General features: G+C 46.9%; 1 long non-coding RNA gene across 1 annotated transcript; it reads left to right on the forward strand.

The window, feature by feature from the left end:
• On the forward strand, positions 1–11,655 carry LOC149325827 (uncharacterized). The gene is made up of 4 exons (XR_016286460.1): positions 1–652; positions 1,687–1,780; positions 2,323–2,398; positions 11,461–11,655. It is a non-coding gene; the product is annotated as an uncharacterized LOC149325827 (long non-coding RNA).
• Positions 11,656–21,542: the final 9,887 nt, after the last annotated feature.

Here is a 21,542-nt window from a genome sequence, read left to right on the forward strand (position 1 = left end):
CATGTAGATCTCCGTCGACCATGCCAGTGTCGCGTAGAGTAATGCATCGCAGCTGCTCTTTGTCCTACCGCTCGCGTCGAACATATCCTTGATATGGACCAGTTTGCGATACGGTGCGTTTCTTTGCCTTTTTTGTCGCATTTAAGGGATTTTCGCTGCCGTCAATCGAAATTGCATTCCGTCAACAGCGTCGTCTGCGCCGTCGTCTGCTAGGACACCCGGGGATGGGATCACAGGATCGCAGCTTCTACAAACGACATGTCAGCAAAAGTATCTAAAAGCGCTTTGGTATTCGCATTTAATAAAGAAATAAAATGAAAAAATATAATTTGTTTTTGTTGCGAACACAATTCAAATATTAGTAATAAAAAAAGCGCATTTGTAGGTTTTTTCAACGAAGCAAAACTGCAGCCGTCGTCACGTTTTGTGTTATTTGGGTTTTCGTAGCATTGTTTGAGTGCTCGTGCGGTGGACGTGTATGAAGAACACAAGTGTGTTTTGGAAACCAACGACGAGAATTACGCCCTATCAACACTGGTGATTTTGAACGGGTAAAGCCCTGAAGAAAGGTAGCGCTACGACTTCTTGTCATCTGGAGAGGCAACGAAGAAGAATGTGCGGTTTTGCTAAGCCTTGATGAGCCGTCTGAACGGTGAGTCCCTTGTACGTTTCTTTACTTCTGATCTCTATTCGCACGCGTTATTAGTGTGCGCCTATATAGGGATGGCAGTGCAGGCAGTCTGCGTGCGGTTGCCTCAGCTATAATGCGTTAACGCCGATTCACACGACGGTCCGTTCGCCCGCGGCCCGCGCACTACGTATTCATGCGTCACCACATTGAGAGGCGCGCTGTCGGCCGCGGCAGCGGGCGAACGGAAAATCGTGTGAATCGGCCTTTACCAGAAAAGAACGGGCGTATAGGCCGCATGGCAACTGTTGCTCCATAGTCTCTATCTGCGTTTAGTACTCGGGTGCCGCGGTAAATAAAAATGCCACCAGTTATCACAACAGAGTTATGCGGTCGCTTGCTAGCGCTGCGAAAAACAACAGACAAAGTTTACTACATTCCAATAGCATAGATTTGTGCTACGTAGGAGAGGATGATGAGCGTGCAGTGCCACGTTAGAGAGCGCTCTTGCTAGGCCAGCTGCGGACAGACAAGGGAACTGACAACGGTCGAGTTGCCTCGCGGCTGGTGCCCGTCGGATTGATTTGTGCTACTTAGAAGATGACGATGAGCGGCAGTGCCGCGCGACAGAGCACTCGCGCTAGGCCAGCTGCCAACAGACAGTGCTCAGTGTGTGTACTCGTGGGATTAGTGCTTACGCCTTAATATTTGTCATACAATTTTTTCGGGGACAATGATCGCGTGTAAAAGGCTGGGGCATATCCCTTGCCTAGTCATTTGTAAATTTTTATCTGTGCTTCCCCATGGAACAGAATTTGACACAGTATTATGTCAAAGTTAGATCGTTCTTGCGTCTGCCCTGAGGTGTAGGTGTCGATGCTTCCTCGCCTTCAGATTTTGAGAACTGTTTGGGGTGCAACTGCGCACTTATTTAGGATTTCAAGCTTTTTGCTATATCCCTCGTTTGTGCGGCCCGCTTTCAAGTCGTTCGCTATATCGGTGATGGTTTGTTATTGATTTTCACTTTCTCTTATTTATTCTTGGTTGACTGCCACCAGCTGTGCTGCCGGCGATTCTCCGCGCTTGGAACTATTCCCAGGCACGAGACCCTACCCACAGACCTCCCTGCACCACACTCACCAGTTTTCTTCGGTATTTTTTTCCCTTGCTCTTACTTGCATTGCCACTAGGCAGTTTTTATTTCTGTGCAGATTTGTTAAATGCAATACCAATTTTCGTTTCATGCTGTGATGTGAGATATCGTGCTTCTTGCTAATGAATGCATGCCTTTTCCATCCTCTCATCATTTGTGCAAAGCAGACGGGTCTACTGGTCGCTACGTTCAATTTAAAAATACCTTCGGTGCTGCTGCAAAGCACCCTAGTAGTAATAAAATCCTGTGCATGCTATATACGAATAGTTACGCTCTTTTCATCATGCATAAAAATAGTGGTATTCCAGCCTGCTCATCTTTCTATGCGGGTGTGACAGTCATGTAAATCTACTGAAAAAATGTATATCGGTGCATCACATACAATCTGTTCATTTCTTTTGTCATGGACCCCCTCATTGCTTTTGTGTTCCTATGTTACTACCTTATTCTAATTTATGAAGCAGTAGACAATTTCTTCTCTTGTCATTCATGACATTGTTACGGCCACTGACAACAGTTGCTCTGACATATTTATTTGCAGTTGCCAGCTGCCAGTATCTACTGGGCCATTCGTGCTTCCAGCTTTTGGCTGTGCTATCTCTCCTCAGCTGTTTGTGGTAGGTATTGTTTTCCAGTGATGCATACCTTACCTGCCTATTTAGAAAAATTTCGTAGACATAGGCTCACAGCCGGGTTTTGAAATGCATGCAGAGCTCTACGTGCACTTAGCAGCAGTACCTCCCTGTATAATCACATGAATCTGATCCTGAATTACATGAATGTAATTACATGATCTGTATGAAATAGTCGCTCATGAAGCTTTTGACTGCTGCTGTTAACATAATGGAATTTACACTGCTTCAGGTGCAGAGACTATTTCACACATGTTGCCTCTTATGCATATGTGCCCTCTGAAAGGACGAACATATTCCTTTATTCCTTTAAAAAACATTGTGTTCTATTATGATGCTTTACCGGTATTTCTGGTGTATAGACCAAAATGTCACTCAGTATTGTAACATGAAGCGGGAACTCAGTTTGTCCAATGTTTTAGAGGTAACATGAAGCGGGAACTGAGTTTGTCCAATGTTTTAAGGGTCCTAAAACATTGGACCAACACAGTTCCCACTCGAGTTATTGATCACTTCGCTCTCGCCCTACCATAAGCTTGCCGTCCAGGTTGGACAAATTGATAGAGCGACTGCTCCTGTGAAGTGGTGGTTCTGAGTTCGAACACCGGACCAGGACGAATCTTTCTTTAACTACGAAGTTTCTGTGAAAGTTGTATAGCTTTTCTTTGTAGCCATTTGGCTGTGCTCGAGTGGATGTCAATGAGTAATTACTCCTTATTACAGATCTTTTGTCAACGCCAAACTGATTCATTAGCAACAAATAGTAGAAGGGTAAAAGCATGCTGCTCCCAAAAATTCGTTAAGCATGTTATAAAATGTATGCTGTATTGTTTTAACTGCTGCAAAGAAATAACGGTGATGTTAGATGCCCAGCCCCTATTAGGTAAACATAGCTCGCAATTAACACAGTGGATGGAAAAGAAATATGGACTTCAACCCTCACGACGACCCTCACCCCAGTAAAACAAAAAGTGCCAGTGTTGCCATACTTGAGAGCTTTGCTCTTTAAAATTGCAGTAGACTGCTACTCAAAGTTGACAAAAAAATGCGTCTCGTTTTCTGCATGTGCATTCCACAGTGCTGGTGCCATTTTCACTGGCCATTGACATTCAGTCGCATGATGTGCACCCCGCTCCTCGAGTTGATTTTGTTTGTCTTGTGAACCTGCCGTCAAAATCAGTGCAGGATAATGCTTCCCCAGTTGATCTGCAGTTAACCTTGTCCTTTGCCAGCTGCTGTCACCCTTTCTCCACAGAGAAGGGCGGTGGGAGTCCAAGCCAGGTGGAGTTGAAATATTTGACTAGTAGTGGACAGGGATCCTGCGGTTTGTTGAGTACACAGGCAAATTGGAGACTTATGGAAGAATTTTTTTACCAGCCAAAAAAGACGCATACACAAGACAGAACCGCACAGGACAAGGGCTGGTAAAAGCCGTAGTCCTCTGTGGTTCTCTCTTGTGTATGCGTGTTCCTTGGCGGGTAAAAAAATTCCTCCGTAAATCTCCAATTTGCCGGTGTCCTCCACAGATTGGAGGATCCCTGTCTGTTACTAGTCAACTTTCATTACTCCACCTGGATTGGACTCCCACTGCCCTTCTCAAACTTTTGAAATCCTGTTGCCCTAGCAGATCATCAGCTGTCGGTTGTATTACTTTCGCTTCAGTGAAATTTGACATGTAGCGGACAGGGATCCTAGAATTTGTGGAGTACACAGGCAAACTGGAGACTTATAGAATTTTTTTACCAGCCAAGGAAGACGCATACACAAGATTCGTTGTCTGTGTTTCACAACTGAAAGTTCTAAATGCGTGCAAAAGTGTATCGTGCATTCGCACGTATTTTGAAAACTCAATTTCTGCAGCATTAGGTTTTCGGAATTGGAGCTGTAGCATTGCCGCCACAGAATCCCGCTCGTTAACAAAGCGCACACTTATTTGCTAGGTATATATTCGGTATACCGCAACCAGTACACGTCACTGTTTGGAAGGTTCTGTCGTGAAATTTCTGATTGTGCAAGGTAGCTTTTCTTTTAAATTCAAGCGCTCTCTATTTGCTTTTTCCTGTGCATATTCATCGGTCGTTTCAATTCGGAAGCGTTGGTGCTGCAAGACGTGCATACGGAAGCTACGTTTGTGCACAAAGCTCCTGAATTTTTGAAAGCGCAGCTCTGACAGTTCTCGTTGTCATAAATAAGTACAAAGCAGCCTAATCTTTTTGGACACACCATTTCATGCTCTTAGCTGTTTCTGAGAAACAGGCTGCCTTTTTTTCTGTTTTTGGTGTGAAACATTCCTAACAACTTCTTTCTTTCTCGATGCACAGATAGCCTATGCATACACGGGCAGCTTGATTGCAATATTTAGGGCAATATTTATAACAGGTGCAGTGAGCCTTGGTGCATGTGGACAGAAATTAAGCTAGGTTGGGGTGGGGTATTTTCGCACAGGGTAATATTATGCGGAGGGTTTGGCGTATTGAAACCGAGTCTTTCTGAGCTCTTATTAGACGTCCCAGCACCAGGACAGTAGTTGAGGCTTTTCTTCTTTGTTGTCTAGTCAATGGTTTCCATCACATAAAATAGCCTTAATTCTAGCTATCCCGTGGCCGTCTAACAGAACGATGCAGATATACTGAAGTGATCAGTGTTGCATAAAAGTAGTGAGAACATTGCAAATGCAAGGCAACTTCATTGGTTTGCAGTGCACTAACGTGGCAGTCAGAGAGAATTACACATTACATTTGCAAATCTAAATTGTGCATAATAGTATGGACTGGCACGTAATGTGCGAAGTAATCACAGTTATCTCGTTCATGCCAAATGCTAGTGTCAAACATTGTCAGTATTGCATATTTATAAAGAGCAGGCATGCTGCGCCTAACTTGTCGTTGGATAGATTTTATTACTATGAAAGCAAAAAGTTTACACATGGCTGTCGTGTTCTTGCGTGGGAAGTAGTATTACCTTAAATGAGTATAAACACCAAATTTTTGGTTTTGTGTGTTCTTTGTAGTGACGTGCTGGGCATTCGTATACATAGAATTGTTGCATAGTATTCGTCTCCAATCGCTAAATAATTACAACCAGGACAGCAGCTTGGGCATGTTGGTTATTCATTCTTGATGGAACAGCGCAAAACATCGGGACAAGAGACAAGCGCTGACTTACAACTGGTTTTTATTTCGAAGAAACATTGCTTCTTATACCTTCTTCACCCTCTCAAAAAACACATGCGTCGCAACCATATCGTTCAAGCGTCCACAAAAAAGCATAAGACAAATAATCACAGATATTTATAATCACATTTTTAACATTTCAAATTCTTTCTTAGTCAAAGCAACAGACGGCGTGCTGACACAATCGTCGCGCAGACTCGCTATCGAAGCTGCCTCGATTATTTCCCGGACTAACTGGTCTTTGTGATTAGCCAAAGCTTTGCATTTTTGGAAAACCGGTGCACAACTAGTTGAAGGCCAATCTCTGCAATGAATTCCCAGGTTCCTGCAAGCTTGCTCGAAATTATTTTTGTGTTCTAGCAGCCTTTCATTCATGCACCTGCCAGTCTGCCCAATGTACTGTTTACCGCAAGTCACTGGCAACGAATAAACAAGGCCTTCGGTGCACTCCACAAAGGGGGTTCGATGCTTTATCGTGCATCCCTGCTTCTTTTTGGTCGGATCGGAGTTGACTCGTCTGCACAGACTTTTGAGTTTATTAGGAGCAGTCATCACTACATTCACGCCAGCTTTTCGACCTATGCCTTTCAGGCGATGGGAAATATTGTGAAGATACGGAATTGCTACTACCGGCCTCCTTTCTTTCTGTTTCTGTGCATCATCTTGCTGCTCGGGCCTAGCCTGCATCAGGTGCTTTTTCATCTGCTTGGCAACAGATACCAACAGGTGCGAGGGGTAACCCGAGTTGCCAAGCCGTTCCGCCTGGCGAAGAAAGCTCACATTCATTTTGTGAACACAGGATTTCCTCAAGGCATTCGTGAAGCACAAGTTCACAATAGCCCTCTTGGTCAGCTTAGAGTGAGCTGATTGGAAGGGCATTGGCGCATATAGGCCCAGCAGGCGTGCCCTCTAGTGAACTCAAGTCTCAGGTCTAAAAACCTGAGTGACCCTTGAGCAGGAAGCTCGTGCGTGATAATAAGTGGCTGCAAAGCCTGCGCAAAGCGACCCACCTCCTCCATTACTGCTTCTAGCGTATTCGCCCTTTGGCCATCACAAAGAACTAGGTAGTCATCAACGTACCTAAATACCTTTTTAACACTAGTACCTGCAAGGGTTACGTTCAGGAACCTGTCTTTTCGCGCCAAGTACAAATCACTGAGTAGAGGCGTGATACATGAACCAATGCAAACACCGCGTTTCTGGAGATACACTTTTTCCTCCCAACAGACATAAGTTGACCTGAGGTACACTGCTAATAGCTCCAGGAACCCTCTAATAGACATTCCGCCGGCGTTTTGAAATGCAACAGCACCATGCGTATCTATGCATTCTTCTACAGACACCATCAGCTCGTCATGCGGTATGGAATAATACAAATCTTTTACATCAACTGAGCATGCGGCAAAGGCACTGCTAGAATTGTCAGTTAAAAATCTAGCTATATCGTCCGAAGATTTCACCTGAAATGGGTCGTCAATTGTTAGTAGTTTTAATTTTGCTTGCAAGAAGACACCAAGAATCTTTTGCCACGTCCCTCCCTCAGAAATTATTACCCTCAAGGGCCAGTCTGGTTTGTGAGTTTTTACAGTGAAAAACGCGTCCAAGTTAGACTTCTTGCAAGTTTTTATGCCTCGAAGGAGGTAGTCAAGTTTAAGTTCTTTGAATAGCTTCATAGCAGTTACCTTTGCTTTCCTAACAGCTGATGTCTTGTGCTCGTCAAAAACAGAGCTGATGGTTTCTAACGCCTTAGTTTTGTACAAGTCCTTGGAAATCACAGCAAAGCCCCAATCTTTGTCAGAGGTCAGCAACGCAAGGGAATTGTCTTTCAAGTACCTTACAGTACGTCCCACTGGGAGATTCCTCTCGCAGAGCTGGTAGCGGCCAACGACGTCGGCTCCGTCTGAAATACACCTTGCACTTTCCTTGCACCTTGCTGCGCGCTGACTACAATGAAAGGAGAAGAGGCATGACCGAACAAAGCCAAGAAAACAAGATCCACACGCTTGGTGTGGATGTTCTGCCACAACCGGTCCGCGAGGTGCTTAGCCTTGGGCCTAAGTTTGCCATCCAACCGAAGAAGACAACACCGGAGCTTCTTGCCATGGTGCGGCGCGTTGCCAAGGCAAGCCCTGAGTCGGAAAGTGCAAGGTATATTTCAGACGGAGCCGACGTCGTTGGCCGCTACCAGCTCTGCGAGAGGAATCTCCCAGTGGGACGTACTGTAAGGTACTTGAAAGACAATTCCCTTGCGTTGCCTACCTCTGACAAAGAGGGGGGCTTTGCTGTGATTTCCAAGGACTTGTACAAAACTAAGGCGTTAGAAACCATCAGCTCTGTTTTTGACGAGCACAAGACATCAGCTGTTAGGAAAGCAAAGGCAACTGCTATGAAGCTATGCAAAGAACTTAAACTTGACTACCTCCTTCGAGGCATAAAAACTTGCAAGAAGTCTAACTTGGACGCGTTTTTCACTGTAAAAACTCACAAACCAGACTGGCCCTTGAGGGTAATAATTTCTGAGGGAGGGACGTGGCAAAAGATTCTTGGTGTCTTCTTGCAAGCAAAATTAAAACTACTAACAATTGACGACCCATTTCAGGTGAAATCTTCGGACGATATAGCTAGATTTTTAACTGACAATTCTAGCAGTGCCTTTGCCGCATGCTCAGTTGATGTAAAAGATTTGTATTATTCCATACCGCATGACGAGCTGATGGTGTCTGTAGAAGAATGCATAGATACGCATGGTGCTGTTGCATTTCAAAACGCCTGCGGAATGTCTATTAGAGGGTTCCTGGAGCTATTAGCAGTGTACCTCAGGTCAACTTACGTCTGTTGGGAGGAAAAAGTGTATCTCCAGAAACGCGGTGTTTACATTGGTTCATGTGTCGCGCCTCTACTCAGTGATTTGTACTTGGCGCGAAAAGACAGGTTCCTGAACGTAACCCTTGCAGGTACTAGTGTTAAAAAGGTATTTAGGTACGTTGATGACTACCTAGTTCTTTGTGATGGCCAAAGGGCGAATACGCTAGAAGCAGTAATGGAGGAGGTGGGTCGCTTTGCGCAGGCTTTGCAGCCACTTATTATCACGCACGAGCTTCCTGCTCAAGGGTCACTCAGGTTTTTAGACCTGAGACTTGAGTTCACTAGAGGGCACGCCTGCTGGGCCTATATGCGCCAATGACCTTCCAATCAGCTCACTCTAAGCTGACCAAGAGGGCTATTGTGAACTTGTGCTTCACGAATGCCTTGAGGAAATCCTGTGTTCACAAAATGAATGTGAGCTTTCTTCGCCAGGCGGAACGGCTTGGCAACTCGGGTTACCCCTCGCACCTGTTGGTATCTGTTGCCAAGCAGATGAAAAAGCACCTGATGCAGGCTAGGCCCGAGCAGCAAGATGATGCACAGAAACAGAAAGAAAGGAGGCCGGTAGTAGCAATTCCGTATCTTCACAATATTTCCCATCACCTGAAAGGCATAGGTCGAAAAGCTGGCGTGAATGTAGTGATGACTGCTCCTAATAAACTCAAAAGTCTGTGCAGACGAGTCAACTCCGATCCGACCAAAAAGAAGCAGGGATGCACGATAAAGCATCGAACCCCCTTTGTGGAGTGCACCGAAGGCCTTGTTTATTCGTTGCCAGTGACTTGCGGTAAACAGTACATTGGGCAGACTGGCAGGTGCATGAATGAAAGGCTGCTAGAACACAAAAATAATTTCGAGCAAGCTTGCAGGAACCTGGGAATCCATTGCAGAGATTGGCCTTCAACTAGTTGTGCACCGGTTTTCCAAAAATGCAAAGCTTTGGCTAATCACAAAGACCAGTTAGTCCGGGAAATAATTGAGGCAGCTTCGATAGCGAGTCTGCGCGACGATTGTGTCAGCACGCCGTCTGTTGCTTTGACTAAAAAAGAATTTGACATGTTAAAAATGTGATTATAAATATCTGTGATTATTTGTCTTATGCTTTTTTGTGGACGCTTGAACGATATGGTTGCGACGCATGTGTTTTTTGAGAGGGTGAAGAAGGTATAAGAAGCAATGTTTCTTCGAAATAAAAACCAGTTGTAAGTCAGCGCTTGTCTCTTGTCCCGATGTTTTGCGCTGTTCCATCAAGAATTACAACCAGATTTCTTTTCTTCCCTGTTTCAATAGCATAGCAATTGCTATGACATCAATGTTCAGTATAGGTTATGGAAGGCACAAAAAAGCTACTATATCGCTACTTCATCGTTTTAATTAGTTACAATGCTAAAGCCAGCCTGCCTTAAGAGTCGGAATCACAATGAATGACGAAGCCGCAATTATATTGCAGTTTTCCTCATGCCTCCCCTGGCTTATACTGACCTTTGATGCCATTGCCATTGCTCAGTTTTTAAAAGTGAAGCAGGAGAGAGAAGATATTTAATTATAAATTATTTAGCAGTCATAGGCGAATACTGTGTGGTTACCGTGCATAGTAATGCCTTATGCATCATTAAAAACAAAAAAAAATGTGCAACTGAAATTTGCTCGGCTGCTGACCCAAAAGACGCGGGTTCGATCCCGGCCGCGGCGGCTGGAATTTCTTTGGAGGAGAAATTCTAGAGGCCCGTGTACTGTGCGATGTCAGTGCACGTTAAAGAACCCCAGGTGGTCGAAATTTCCGGAGCCCTTCACTACGGCGTCTCTCATACCCTGGGTCGCTTTGGGACGTTAAACCCCATAAACCAACCCAAACCAAACTGAAATTTGTTGTCTGCCTCTTTGAGATGAAAAATTTTGAATTTTTCCTTCACTATTTTAGAGCATGAAATTCAGTTAATGGTATCTGAGAAACAGGAATTGCAACAGCCATTTCTCTTCAGCAAGAAAACTGTCATTGGTTTAAGTGTTTTCCCGATTCAAGGTTACCCTATATTTTAAACTGCACAATGTATTATGTGACAAGAACCGTCAAGCACAATAGGTGTGGTTTTAGAAATGACTGGAAGTGATAAGGGAATACATTTACTTAGAGCAGGTAGTGACCGCTGATCCGGATCATGAAGAGTAATAACTAGAGGAATATGAATGGGGTGGAGTGCATATGGCAGGTTCTCTCAGATCATGAATGGCAGTTTTTCAATACCCCTCAAGAGAAAAGTATACAACAGCTGTATCCTACCGGTATTCACCTATGGGGCAGAAACGTGGAGGCTAACGAAGAGGGTTCAGCTTAAGTTAAGGACAACGCAACGAGCTATGGAAATAGAAATGATAGGCGTAACGTTAAGAGATCGGAAGCGGGCGGAGTGGGTGAGGGAACAAACGCGGGTTGAAGACATCCTAGTCGAAATCAGGAGAAAGAAGGGTGCTTGGGCAGGGCATGTAAGACGAAGGCAAAATAATCGCTGGTCCTTAAGGGTAACGGAGTGGATTCCAAGAGAAGGCAGGCGTAGCAGGAAGCAGCAAAATGTTCCATGGGCGAAGGTTTGCAGGAACACGGTGGACATAGCTGGCGAAGGACAGGGTTAATTGGAGAACATGGGAGAGGCCTTTGCCTTGCAGTGGGCGTAGTCAGGCTGATCATGATACTTGCAGAAGAGCTTGCTCATGTTAAAATTTTCATTTGGTAAATATGTGCTTGTTTTACATGCACACAGCTTTTGAAAGGACTAGCATAGTGATAATTGTATTGGGCTTCATAAAATTGTAGCTCTGAATGAAGGTTTGCAATGAAAGGTGTCTGCACTTGGTCACGATATAGGTACACACTAGTGGCGACATGACACACACGATCAGTACATTCTAGTTGTATTCTTTCTTTTTTTTTTCATGGGGTTATATGCAGGATAGTATGAAAAGGGCATTGGAATTGACTCTTACTTGCATTATTTTCATTCATATTTGCAGGCACCCGGTGAAATGCACTCATAGCCAAAGCTCCTTCACTCAGCCGAGCAAGCTACGGCATCATCCAGCATCTTAGTTTCTTTTGAGCGCTTACAGCTCACTGCGGTGGATTTGGTAGATGGGTTTACTTTGCTTTTGGCAGTGTTCTTGGCATTTAATGTCAAGTACACCCCAAAAACAAAGCGGGCTTGTCTGCTGCTTGAGACACAAATGGGGCTTGATCCTAGCGAGCGCCTCCCGAGCGTGTTTTGAGCAGCCACAGCAATCACAGCAATGACTTGAGAAATAAAAGTTATCAGTGTTGTACATTTGTGTCATTATTTCTTGAACCATTGTTATTCCCAACGCAGACAGAGCACCATACTAATGTGCAAACTGTAGTGTAGCCATAAAGTAGTTGTATGAGCAAAAATTATTCTACTCAAAGATTATAATCCCTTTTGCTCATTACTCTTTTGTAGATGTAGCGCAGGTGGATCCTGCAAAACATGACCAACTTGCTCTGAAGAATATGTGAAATAAGAAAATTAGTACGATACATTGAAAACACGTGAAACTCCTTTGGAAGGAGTAATATAAGATCTGGGCTGATACTCCTTGAAGGAGTATAGTCACTGTAACAAACGTAGTCCTGGAACTCTACCTGAAAGAGTAGTAGGATGCTGTTTCAATGTGGTAGCTTTACTCCCTCGGAGGAGTGCCTGTACTCTATTGCAGGAGTAGTACAGTACTCCTTGAGTAGGTGTTGGATCACTCTTTGTCCAGAGGGAGTAATTTTATTCTGGAAAAAGGAGTGGAATATGGGACAAGCGAATACTCCTTCAAAGTGTGTTCTGGGCACTCCTCTGCACTCCTTTAGTTCTAAGAGTGTAGTAAGGGAATATGCGTACTTACGGTAGGTAGTGAGCACTGATCCGGATCATGAGAGGGAAATAATTAGAAGAATACAAACGGGGTGGAGCTTATATCGCAGGTTCTCTCAGATTACGAATGGCAGTTTACCGATATCCCTCAAGAAAAAAAGGATACAGCAGCTGTATCTTACCGGTACTCACCTATGTGGCAGAAACGTGGAGGCTAACAAAGAGGGTTCAGCTTAAGGACAGAGCAGCAAGCTATGGGAAGAATAATTATAGGTGTAACGTTAAGAGATCGGATGCGGGCGGAGTGGGTGAGGAAACAAACGCGGTCAAGTGATATCCTGGTCAAAATCAAGATGAAATGGGCTTGAGCAGGGCATGTAATGCGAAGGCAAGATAACCGCTGGTCCTTAAGAATAACAGAGTGGATTCCAGGAGACGGCAAGCGTAGCAGGGGTCGGCAGAAAGTTACTCACAACAATCTGCCTCCCAGGTGGGCCATGGGGTGTGGGGGGATGGTGAAGGTAGTTGAAAGTGCATTTTCACCAGTGAGTGCCCGGATGTGCGCCCACCGGGGTGTGCTGTGCATCAGAGGTGGAGGCCACACGCAAGTGTGCACGCGCACACATGCACACGCCAAAAATACGAAGGCCACTAAAAGTGGCGTTTATTTCTTATAAAACTGCGTCATACGCACCTGCTTGTGCAAAGCAGAGCTTGCAGCGGCTCTTTCCGGGCTACCTAGGATGGCCATTTAATCCTCGTCAAGGCCCTTGCTGCCGACTATCAAATTAAGGGACGGGGTTTAACTAATCGTGGTTGAAGTGACCACGGCAGCTGGTGGCATGTCGGCCACATAAGATGCCTGGCTGTACGGGAGTGCTCGTAGTTGGTGTTCAACGTCTTCGTCAGAGCACGCGCTTCTGCGGCTTTGTGGTCCGCAGCGACGTAGTTATCCGAGGAAACATCTTGCCAGCTATAGGTCAACGAAGCGTTTTCACAAATCTACATGCGCCTGGTCACATGTGCTTCGAGCTTCTTGTTTCGTTCCTGGGCTAATGCAGCCACGAAATTAGCGCAGCGTCGTGGCACAGATGGCATCAGTTACACTACCCGCTCTATGACGCTGCCTGCCTGACGCTGCCTGACGCTGCAGTGGAAAGCATGGAGCCGACTGGGCAGGTTACGCATACCACGTGACCAGCATGGCTAACAAGACTTTCGAAATTCTCAAATCGCTGCTGTTAGTTGATCCATAACCATGGTCAGTAGCTTCGCTTTAGACGATGTCCCGTTCTCACGCGCAGCGCAATTCTTCCACCTTGGATGCTTTATTCGGCCAAGCGCACGTCGATGGCCCTCGTAGGCCATCGACGCGCGTTTCGCCGGCGGCTACTTACTGTTTCAATAGAAAGTAATAGCATATCGTTACCGGGTTTACGTCAGCATTTACAGCGTTACCAGACGCCGCACTTTCCGGTTAGCGCTGCGCACTGCAGTGTCGCCTTTTATTGCATTTTTGGGTCGACGTATTCTTTCTCGGGCGGCGTCGTGAACGCTGAGAGGCGCTCTCTCATCTCCGCGCCTACTTGAAGCACAACGTCTTCAACTGCGCGGGTAGTTTACGGCGCCTCCTCGTTCGCTATAAACGAGAGGTGCGGCCAAATTTTTGGTTGTATCTGTGACGAATTTCCATTCCTCTTATGCATATTTTGACGGTAGCACCATGCCCGTTCGTAATAAGCAAGCGTTAGTTATGTCTGCGGCCGTTATAAGTGGGCTCGATTACATCCGCTGAATTCGCTTTAATACACTGGCATCAAAAAGGCTAGGTAAGGCTGCAGATATTGTGGGGCCTTAAATAGGGGAGATAATTTCGTTCTCCCCGCTTAAGCGCGGCTGACCCAGTTCAAAACCGCGCGGACCCCACCCCGTGGTCGCAAGCGCTACGGAGCGCACGGCGACCACGGCGGGCCTTGCTCTGCGGTAACAAAGGAACGACACACTGGCTGACACAAACAAGGCATTTATTGCTATAACAACAATAACGCCAGCTAGCAACAAAATACACTGAGGAATCGAGGATGTCCGACTCACCAGCACGGTTACGAGCGAACGTTCCCCCACGGTAGGGCAAGAGGGAAGCTCCGAGGCCAGACGGGACCAGCTGAGAGGAACATGTTTCCACACGAGGACGCCCGCGGCGAAGAGCGGAGCGGCTCGCGAAACGTCCGCGAGCTTCCCGGTCCCCAGGAGAAGAGAGCCCGTCGCTCCCCGCGAGCCTCAGCGAAACGCCATCCGTGGCGCTGGTGTCGCTGCGACGCGAACGCCCTCCCCTGTTAGTTAAAGTAACGAAACTGAGAAGAGCGCGTTTCGGGGGAGCTAACTACAGGGAACTAGTGCGTTGAGGGAAAGCGAACGCAGGAGACGAAGGCGTCCCCACAATATATAGGTAAAGGAAGTAATGACCGATCACAACCTTTGTCATTTGCCTTGTGGAGAGGTCGTGCAGGTATTCTAACGAAAAGCGAATAATGAGAAAACCAAATGCATCAGCATAAAGTTCTCTCACGACCATGCCTAGAAAAGATGGACGGGCACTTAGTCGCCTATTTAGCACAGCGGCTAGAAAGAGGTTGTTGTGTAGTTTTGAAAATAAATGCCCTGAAACAAGTTAGTGGACAAATGTTGCACGGATGATTCACCAGACTCTATCAAGGGCCCAAAAAATCTTTAGACGAAGGCTCCCTTTCAGAGCGCCCGTGAAAAAGTTACGAAAATTCTATGTAGTGCAAGAATACCCTCCTATAAGCAGACGGCTGCATTTGCAAGAATGATGCAACGCAAAATCCAAATGAAGATGTTACCAATTTGCGTCCGTGCAGAAAACAAGCGTTGTCAGCCCATTCAAGCGTTTTTTATCGTACTGTTTTTATTAGAACAAAAGAGGTTCACGTCCTCATAATAGACTGAAGTAATTTTTCACTGTACTAACGAGAAGCCATGATTAGCTGTGTTTTTGAATATACTCTGCTATAGGGGCTCGAGATATATAACGCGAGTCACAAAGTTGATATCGAAGAGGCGATTTAAATAAAATATGTTTTGGTAAGCTCTGGATAGGGAGAGGCAGTGCTCCGAAGAAGTTCTAGTTGGGTGGGGAATAAGTGGTTGAAGGGTTCTCGCATATACTCGTACCATGTACGAAAGGACGGGGGGGGGGGGAGTTGGTTTCGGGGTGACGGAAAGGTGTCTATTAATATACAGGTGCCGACACGTGCCTCCTTCGTTTGCCAATAGTGCGCGGGAACGTAGAGGCCGCGTGCGGCGGTCATGTCGGCGCCCGCTTAAGTGCACTGCGTACGAGAAATTCCCGACTGACTCGAGGTTCAGGATTACCAATTACTCGCGCGACGGAGTCCCCGAAACTGCTCAAGCTGGAGGGTTTTGTAGATGAAAAATCCAGCGGTTTTTCGCCTTATACCTAATCAGATGGATTATACCGTACAGAGCCGATATACATTAATTTCTAGTTCATTACGTTTTGCGGCTCTTGCCGTAAATTCGTCTTTTTGCCTCGGACAATAAATAAAGTTGGTAAAGTGAGAGCATCTCGCATTAAACAATTTTTTGCATTTTTATTTGATATATTGATGGGCCAGAAAAACGTAACAAGCATAACAAGGTTGATTAAAACCCATCTGCGTTCTAATTTTTTTCTCCTGAACCATTTGAAACGGTTCAGTACGGTACGAACCGGTTCGAACCGGAACGGACTGCCGCTCTGGAGCTGAACCCGGAACTGAACCCAAACCTGAACCGAACCCGAAAAAATTCCGGTTCGACAAAAACATCGTGACGAGCCCCGGGAAACACTGCGTACAGAGCCTGCCACACATGTTCTAACGCACCCCAGTGGTGTGCTCGGGTGCAAATCAACTGAAGTTTTACCGCAGATGCTTTGCTATGGAAATAGCGTTTGTGCCTCCGCGGCTACGCTCGAGCGCAAGTACGATCAAAGAAGTCAAGTCTTGTTTAATAATTGCGGCCTTTTTTCGCCGCACAGCACAGCTCGACCGCTCTCTACAATTGTGATCAGTACGCAGCTATGCAATCCCATGTCTTGGCGGGCGTGGTACGCGCTGCTGCATGCAGATTGTAGATATTTTTAGCACTTTTTGTTATAGAATAAGAAAGGAGCGTTTTTTTTACACTTTGCGCGCGAATTTAGCACTTTTCGGGCTACACTTGAGACCGCACTGCTTCGGAGACAAGTTCATTCCTCTATTTCTAACATACGTCTCTAGCACTTCAATTAGCGCACAAAATGTGAGGCCGCATACCTGCAAAGAGCGGTCTGTTCCATAAATGCACCACACTTCGTGTGGCTTCTGTTCGACGTTTGCAAGCAGAGGTCTTGCACTTCCACGGATGCGGCAGATGAGATGGCAGCAAATGAGATGGCGGGCGTAGAGGACTTCCTCCGCTTCAGTATAGCAGCGGATTCTTGTCCTATTTTCTCTATTTGTTCAATATGCCTCACTATGTCTCCTTGACAGCGAGACCGCTCAAAAGACAGCGGCATTGTTGCTTACAAGCGAACTGCACAAGTTAAAAACCGGCTGTAGGCAGCCAACATAGTGGTTGAGGTGGAAAACGTTTATTTTCTCTATTTTACAGTGTTATTTTGCGGCTTCAGGTGGAGTCTTCCATCTTATCGTGAGGGTCGGTTCTCCTAGTCCAGGGCACCGCTGAGGGTAGCTGCCCTGCGTGCACGCCTTACTAGTCCTTGTTGGACTTTCAGGATGTCGCTGGATAGCATCCTCTCCCACTGTTCCGCAATCGGGTTTTCTGTCATGGCTAGCTCGTCTATTTTCTGGCAAGCCCATGTGGTATGGTATAGGGTTGGTCTGTCTCCACACCACGGGCACTCGCTCTTGTACTGCGTGGGGTAGATTTTACTTAGCATGTTTAGGCACGGCAATGTTCCCATTTGTAACTGTCGCCATGCTGTGGTGCCTTCTCTATTGAATTGTTTGTGTGGGGGCGGGTATTTTCGTCTGATCCCTCTGTAGTAGTTAAGAATCACTGCATAACTTTGGGCTAGCGGCTGGGGTTCCTCAGCAGGGTCGGGATTGTTGGATGCTCGGGCTAGCGCAGGCTGTGCGGCGGCACTGATCATCTCTGTGGCAGCCATATTAAATTGCATCGCGCGTCTCCTGTAGGCCGTGCAACTTGCGAATAGGGGCGCCACTGAAAGGCTCCAACGGCAGCCGTTTGAACCGTAAGCGGGCCGTTCGCCGCGACTTTCCACTGTCACTGGAAGCTTGGCCGAGATACGCGCTCGTCATTTGCTGCCCGTCGGCGTCCCGCACAGTTAAGTTTGCGGCGAAAACATGCGCACGGGAATCGCACTGCCTGAGGGTGTGGCTGAGGCTTACGTTACATCTTACATGGAAAGAGTGTTTGCCGCAAGCGAGCATCGCCAAGCTTTGCTGGACGAGGAGATCGTCATAGTATGCCGTCCCTGCCGACAGGCACTTACCCAATGAGAAATCTTGGCCATTTCTTTTTCATGCGAAATATTTTACTCGTTTACACTGAAAGCGCAGCGTTCTCGCGTGTTGAGGATGTGGCATCGGACTTGTGCTTCACTGACACACATTCGATGTGAAAAGGAAGCGATAATAAAGCTGGCCAGTCAAGTCTCAAACCTTGGGCCTGTTTTATTCTTAATCTACGTACATCAATGATCCCGCGTTTTTGCTAACTCTCATATCCTTCTTTTTGCGGATGTTTGCATTATTTTCAGAGAAATAACCGATACTAACGACAGCTGTCTAAGAGTACTTAAGATTGAGCTTACCGCTACTTGGTGCAAAAATTGGTCTATGCAACTAAATATTAACAAATGCAAAGTCTTGCGTGTTTGAAGAAAATGTACCGCCCTGCTGTTGTATTACTTTGATAAAATGTGTTTGAAGTCTCTAACACTGTATATATATCTTGGCGTTCTCTTCTGGAGTGGATTTTGTTCTGCTGTGAGCTAATGTATACATAGATGGTGACAGCGGGAGAGGACTATGTTCTATTATAAGCGACTGTGCGCCTACCGGAGCAGATCTGACCGGTTTTAGGACATTATTAACGTATAAGTGACGCCACGGTGGAGAAATTGCCGGCGGATTAAGCAAGGCTAATTCCACCTGTAGCATACAACTCAACTCAACTCAACTTCACTTTTAACATAAGCTGGTCCCTTCATGTCAAGCACATAATCAACCACTCTATTCGCGATTAACTAAAATTTCAGCTTGGGCTAGTTGGTTCATATTTGGTTCATAGTTGGTTCGTATGGCGCATGCTAGGTGACTTATTTCGCGATTTTTCCAGTGCTCCTTCTTTTTCAAACTTTTGCTATATAAAACACTAATTCGCTCCAAAATTGCGTATGCAACACGAGCCTGGGACCCCCCTTATGGCCATCACATTACTGCTCTTGATAGGGTTCAGAATAACTCTGCGCGTTTCATCTTCACTAATTACAACCGCACTGCAAGCATGACTACTACGAAATCTAGTCTTTCTCTGCCATTGCGGTCACTTCGTCGAAAACTGTCTCGTATCGCATTGTTTTACAAGTTGTACCATCATCCTGTAGTGCGCGGTCGCCTTACCACATAGCCATTTTATTCATCCCATCATAGTGACCCTCCTCATAAAGTCGGTTTCGATTCTTGTAACAACAACTGTTGTTCTCAGTCATTCTTGCCGCGAACCTCGTGCGAAAGGAATCACCTTCCCGTAGATATTACCGACATCCATAATTACGAGATGTTCTGCGTAGCAATAGCTTGCATTGTATACTCAAGCGTTATTTAAATCAGTCCCCCTACTTATTTTTCTAATCTTCTTCTTCTCTTTTGCCATTTCCTTTCTGTAATGCCTCTGGCCCTGATGGGTACGATAATTAAAAATATAAATAAATTGTACAGGTGCGTCTTCGAAGCGCAGGTCGGAGGCCGTTGATCGAAAACGCGTCGCGGCAGGCACACACCCAGAGTCACTCCGGAACCAGTACAGCGTACCCATGTGGGCTAGTTGGTGTACATCAGACATAACTTCACCAGCGAAAGAACGAGACACGAGAAGAAGAACACAGGACAACGCTGGATTGTCCTGTGGAGCGTAGTCCTGTGTTCTTCTTCTCCTCGTGTCTCGTTCTTTCGATGGTGAAGTTATGACCAGTACAGCACTTCGTTCACCTCTTCGTCGCTCCGTGTGAACGGATGCCGGTCGTTCCCATTACAGTTACCTCCCCGGCGAAAAGGAGCCATCCTGGCGACTTACGGGGACGAAAGAGTTGGCGGGTCTTAGTGCGGCTTAAGACGCTCGACGTGCACAGTTTCACGCCCCCGGCGGCGATGATCCGGAGATGGGTAAAGGGGCTCAAATACGTAATTCACGGGAGAAGTTTGTTGTAGAACGCGGTAAGGGCCGTGATAGCGGGAAAGCAGTTTCGTGGCGAGGCCGGGAGTGGACGAAGGCACCCAGAGCCAAACGAGTGCACCGGAGGGATATGACACGGGAGGGTCCGAGGGGTTCCGACGGTGCTTCTGGTGCCGCTGGAGTTGTGTGGTGAAAGAGCGCGCAAGTTGTCGACATTCTTCGGGCTACATGTGAGCTTCGGAAAGGGATGTGGTCTCGGAAGGCTCAGGACGGTAGGGGAGGATGGTGTCCATGGTGGATGTAGGCTCGCAACCATATAAGAGAAGGAAAGGGGAGAATCCCTTCGTTGTCTGCGTAGCCGTATTATAGGCGTAGGTTACGAAAGGAAGTACTTTGTCCCAGTGGGAGTGGGCGGTATCAACATACATGGCGAGCATGTCACTGAGTGTGCGGTTGAACCGCTCAGTCATGCCGTTGGTTTGTGGGTGATCGGCGCTGGTACAGCGATGAACGATTTGGCATTCCTTTAGCAGCGCCGCGACGACTTCCGAGAGAAAAACACGGCCACGGTCACTTAGCAGTTCTTTCGGGGCTCCGTGACGAAGACCAAGACGGTGTAGGATGAAAGAAGCAATATCCTGTGCGGTAGCAGATTGGAGAGGCGACGTTTCTACGTAGCGGGTTAGGTGGTCAACGGCCACGATGACCCAGTGGTTGTTAGCCGAACTCGTTGGAAGCAGACCGTAAAGATCGATGCCGACGCGGTCAAAAGAGCGGGCAGGGCAGGGTAACGGCTGCAATTGAGCGGGGTCGTGGCGGGGAGGGTTCTTGCGTCGTTGGCAGGCTGTACATGACCGCATGTACTGACGTACGAAGCGGTACATACCGCGTTAATAATAGCGCAGACGCAGGCGAGCATACGTTTTCAATACACCGGCATGGCCGCATTGTGGATCGGCGTGGAAAGAGGCGCAGATCGCAGCCCGGAGGTGGCGAGGAATCACCAACAGCCACTTCCGCCCGTCGGAGAGGTAGTTACGTCGGTATAAGAGACGAAGAAAATGGCGAGGGATTAGACAGGAAGGTGAGGAGGGAGTTGATCCAAGGATCCTGCTGTTGTTCGGAGAGCATATCAGGGACACCGAACGACGAGAAATCGGAGGCACAGACGAGGGCAGAGGCGGAATCGCAAGGGAGTGGTGAACGGGAAAGTGCGTCGGCGTCGGAGTGCTTGCGTCCAGAGTGATAAATGACGTGAATATCAAATTCCTGGAGACGTAAAGCCCAGCGGGCCAGATGGATCTTTGAACGAGGACAGCCAGCAGAGAGCATGATGGTCAGTGACGACATAGAACGGCCGGCCGTAGACGTAAGGGCGGAACTTGGCAATCGCCCAAATGATGGCGAGACATTCTTTTTCTGTGACAGAATAGTTGGATTCCGCCTTGGTGAGGGCACGGCTGGCGTAAGCGACAACATATTCCGGATGGCCAGACTTCCGTTGGGCAAGAACTGCGCCCAACCCCACACCGCTCGCATCAGTGTGAATCTCGGTAAGACAGTCGGGATCAAAATGGCGGAGTATTGGGGGGGAGGCCAGGAGGCGACGTAAAGTGGTGAATGCTTCATCGCAAGCGAGGGACCAAGACGATAGATTCGGGCTGCCGGCAAGAAGCTGTGTTAAAGGTGCGACGATAAAGGGGAAATCCCGGATGAAGCGGCGGAAGTAGGAACACAAGCCAACAAAACTGCGAAGTTCTTTTAAGGTGGTCA

This window comes from Amblyomma mixtum, chromosome 10 (genome assembly GCF_055824585.1).
Source record: "Amblyomma mixtum isolate Tamu chromosome 10, ASM5582458v1, whole genome shotgun sequence".
NCBI lineage: Eukaryota > Metazoa > Arthropoda > Arachnida > Ixodida > Ixodidae > Amblyomma > Amblyomma mixtum.